Source organism: Acinonyx jubatus, chromosome A3 (genome assembly GCF_027475565.1).
Source record: "Acinonyx jubatus isolate Ajub_Pintada_27869175 chromosome A3, VMU_Ajub_asm_v1.0, whole genome shotgun sequence".
Taxonomy (NCBI): domain Eukaryota; kingdom Metazoa; phylum Chordata; class Mammalia; order Carnivora; family Felidae; genus Acinonyx; species Acinonyx jubatus.
The window spans coordinates 48,659,613-48,664,226 of record NC_069388.1 but is presented as its reverse complement, the minus strand read 5'-3'; the positions used below and the strand labels follow the sequence as shown (position 1 = coordinate 48,664,226).

General features: G+C 41.6%; 1 pseudogene; it reads right to left on the bottom strand.

Annotated features, from left to right (window-relative positions):
• Window positions 1-1,564: 1,564 nt before the first annotated feature.
• On the bottom strand, window positions 1,565-2,072 carry LOC128311356 (ferritin light chain-like; annotated as a pseudogene).
• Window positions 2,073-4,614: the final 2,542 nt, after the last annotated feature.

The window sequence follows — 4,614 nt, the reverse complement described above, 5'->3', positions numbered from 1 at the left end:
TGTATCTTAATATAGTTGTCTTTGTCAAGTAGATCTGCCAGCAAGTCTTCTTTCAGGACAGTTTGTTTGTTTGTTTATTTATTTACTTTGGAGGAGCCATACTTTTCTATTTCTTTCTATGACTTGTTATTTTGTCGTTGTTGTTGTTGAAAACTAGACATTTGAATCTAGTAATGTGATAACTCCAGAAATCTGATTCTTTCCCATCTCCAGAGTTTGCTGTTTTTGTTTTTATTTATTTTTGATCTGTTGTCCAATCTGCCACCTGACTGTGCTTAAGATCAGACAGAAGTATAAACTCAAGGTATTTTTCTGGTCTTTTCTGAGCCTTCACCTCCCCCTGGGCATGTGTGGTGACATTCTAATTTCCCCTGTATATGTTGCTTTTGAATGTCCTAGTTTTTAGTGTATATCTCCCAAAAATGGAAAAAGAGAAAGACAAAAGGCAGGGAAAAGATGTCGGCCCTTTACAATCCCTAGAAGTTATTTCTGCCAGAGGGAAATGAACAGTGCAATAATGGGAGGAAGTGCAACAATGTCTGCCCTCCACTTTGTCTGCACTTCTGAGAGCAGAAGCAGCAGTGATCAGAGCATAATCCTCAGTATTTAGAGGATAAGTTTCTTTTTGCCCACTCTTGCTCCTGCAAGGTGTGTGCAAGCTACTCTAGGAGCACATGCACAGTTTTCTGCCATGTGGCTGGGGGTGGGGGATGGGTAGCTGCTTTGTGCTAAAAGCTGAAATTGACTAAAATTAACCATAGCTTACTGCTCAAGCCTTCCCCTGGAAGTTTCAAACCTTCAATAGACTCCAGAGTTCCAAAATAGCTACATCAGGGGATTCTGCCAGTGCAATTGTCCCCTCTCTGTGGGGATATGGATTCCTGGTGCTTTCTACTGTGCCATCTTCCCAGTGTGTTTGTTAAGAAGTTTTTTTTTTTTTAAATTTTTTAAAATGTTTTTTTAAAATTTATTTTTGAGACAGAGAGAGATAGAGCATGAGCAGGGGAAGGGCAGACAGAGAGGGAGACACAGAATCTGTGCTGAGCTGTCAGCACAGAGCCTGACATGGGGCTCAAACTCACCGACTGTGAGATCATGACCTGAGCCGAAGTCAGACCCCAACCGACTGAGCCACCCAGGCACCCTTAGAGTTTTTAACTTGTATAAGGTACTGAATTTTATCAAATGCCTTTTCTACATCTGTTGATGATATTGATATTTAACTTGTATGAGGTACTGAATTTTATCAAATGCCTTTTCTACATCTGTTGATGATATTGACATTTCTTTTTTTTTCAATCTATTATGTGATAAACCTCATTCCACAACTTTAAGCCAACTTTGCATTTCTGAGATAAACCCTTTTTGATCAAGCTATTAGGTGTTTTTTTTTTTTTTTCCTGCAACAAACTTTATTGATTCCATTTGGTCCATGGCTTGGGAGAAGGCTCCAAGATGGATAAAAAGTTGCCTACTGCATCTTCAGGGAGAGGCTCAAGAACAAGCCCTGGCACCAAGGGGATGCTAAAGGGGCCCCTCAAAGGCTTCTGGGCTTCAGGGGCTCCTAGTCATGCTTGCAGGTGAGCCTTTTGAAGAGACACTTGCCTAACCAAGTCTGCAGAGGTTAGTCAGGTGGTTGCCCATCTTCTTGATGAGTTTCACCTCATCATCTAGGAAGTGGTTCTCCAGGAAGTCACAGCGATGATGGTCTGTGTGGGAAGAACCCAGGGCGTGCAGATTCAAAAGGACTTCGTTCAGGTTCTCCAGAACCAGGGCGGCTTCTGTGACCTCTAGGGTTTTACTTCGCTCATCTTGAGATGGACTTTGCACATCCTGGAAGAGGGTGTGGCCACTTGCTGAGTTGGTTTTGCATCTTCAAGAGATACTCAGTGCCCTTGCACTTCTTAGTCAACTTGTGGAAGAAACGCCCATGCCCTACAGAGCCAACTTATTGTGGTCAAAATAGATGCCCAGAGAGAGGTATGTATGGAGCCCCACAGGTGCATATTGACCAGGTGGTTGATGGCAGCCTCCACCTTGGTGGAATAATTCTGATGAATCTGAGAGCTCATGGTTGATTGATAATATGGAGCTAAGCTCAAAATAAGGTGTTGGCTGGTTCCAGAGGCAGAGGGTGGCTGAGAAGATGCCTCCAAAGGTTCAAACTGGAAAAAAAGTTTGGAGGGTGGTCAGAGGCTGGTAGAAGGGGCATCCCTGGGTCTGTTCCATCCAAACAGTGTTGGGGCAAGAAATAGATCTGCAGGACCACCAGGTGTACTGCCAAGCTATCAATTTTTAAGTGCTGTATTCAAGTTCCTAAAATTTGTATGGGATTTGAATTTATGTTTGTGGGTGAGCTTATCTTGTCAGTCATTTGGGTTTGATATCAAGGTTTTACTATCCTCATGAATCAAGCTCTTTTTTTAATGTTTATTTATTTTTGAGAGAGAGAGAGAGAGAGGACAAGTGGGGAAGGGGCAGAGAGAGAAGTGGATAGATAGAGAATCCAAGGCAGGCTCCATGCTGACAGCAGAAAGCCAAATGCAAGGCTTGAACATGAGAACCACAAGATCATGACGCTTATCTGACTGAGCCACCCAGGTGCCTCATCAAGCTCTTTTTAAAAAAAAAAGTTTATTTATTTATTTTGAGAGAGAGAGAGAGAGGAAGAGAAAGAGGGAGAGAGAGCTTGAGTGGGGGAGGGGCAGAGAGCAGGAGAGAGAGAATCCCAAGCAGGCTCTGCACTGGAAGCCTGATGTAGGGGCTCAATATCATGAACCATGAGATCAAGAGTTAGACACCTAACCTACTGAGCCACCCAGACGCCCCCGAATCAAAATCTTTTTACATGCTCTGGGGAGGTAATGTGATTGCAGAGCTCTGTCATCTGATTCTGTCATCTGACATATCAGCTGACTGTAAAACCATCTGGGCCTGGTGCTTTCTATGTGGGAAGATTTTACCTTCTTATTCAATTTTTTGAAATTGTTATGAGGAAATTTGGGCCATCTCTTAAGTAAGCTTTTCATTTTGAGTGTAACATACATACAAAATGCCCAGTTTCTGTTACAACTTGATGAAGTTTTGCAGTAAACACATCCATGGACCATTCATCCAGATCAGCCATTCATGTCCTCATGTGGGTGTTTTATCAAATGGTTGTCTACATTTATTGAAATGGTTCTATTTTCTCTTAATCTGTTAATGTGGTGAGACACTATAAGTGATTTTCAAATGATAGACCAACTTTGCATTTCTGGGATAAATCCAATTTGGACATTCTATTACTCTTTAAATATATTGCTAGATTTGATTTGCTAATATTTCCTTTAAGATATTTGTATGTATGCTTATGAGAAGATTAAGCTGTAATTTTCTATTTTCGAAGTGTCCTTTCAGGTTTGGGAATCAAGATTATGGTAGCTTCATAAAACAAGTTGTTGTATCTATGTGTCAGTTTATTGTTTTCAACTGCAAGGAATTGATTACCAGCTTAGTAGTGGCTTAAAAAGCCACATAATTATTTCACATCAGAAAGAGTAGTGAGGGAGATGGTTGGAGGGCTGATTTGGGGGCTCATCGTTGTCATGTGAGATGCAAACTCTTTCCATCTTTCTGCCATACTCATCTTGTTGACTTTTTGTCTTCAGGCTTATTGCCTCATGGTTACAAGATGGCTGCCAAAGCTCCAGGCCATACTATCTCACCACATTATCTTGTTCAAAGTACAAGAGCAAGTAGAAAGCCTGGGAGGTGAGATAGATAGAAAGATAGAGAGATAGATAGATAGATAGATATCTTGGCTTCTTCTTTCTTTTTACCTCAGAGGAAAAATGGCTTCCTTCAAAATCCAGAGAGGATTTCTCCTAATGTTTCATTGCAGAAGAACTGGGTCATATGCCCATACATTAAACAAGCACTACTAAAGGAATTAGGCTCCAAAGTCTGCTTCTGACAAGTTATGACTCCCTGCCAACACTCCCTGCTCCACATTAGAGTTGGGTCACTGTTGTCTAAATACCAGTGAGATTTGTTGGACATGAAAAGGAGAAATATCTTTTGACTAACTTTATTTGAGACACTTGTATCCAATAAATTTAGTAGGTTGGTAACTGTCCATGGAGGAGCCTTGGCCCATGTTTTAAGAGCCAATATGTGCCTGTGAACTGGGCTCCTGAAAATGACCTGAGTTCTCAGAAAGTGACACTATTTTTTTAAGTTGCTTTCTTTTTAATGTTTATTTATTTTTGGCAGAGAGAGAGGGAGAGAGAGAGAGAAAGAGAGAGAGAGAGAGAGAGAGGGAGAGGGAGAGAAAGAGATAGGGAGCAGAGGAGGGGCAGAGAGGGGGACAGAGGATCTGAAGCGCTCTCTGTGCTGACAGTAGAGAGCCCAATGCCAGGCTTGAACTTACAAATGGGAAATCGTGTCTGAGCTGAAGTCAGATGCTGAACTGACTGAGCCACCCAGGTGCCCCTAGGCAGGTGATAATATTTAGTAATATTAGCAGTATAGAAGTTAGACCTGTTCTGTATAAATACAAGCAACAGAAGACTCTGCCCCTGAGCTAAGGAAGCTGTCAAACAAGGTTTTTGTTTTGTTTTGTTTTATTTTTTA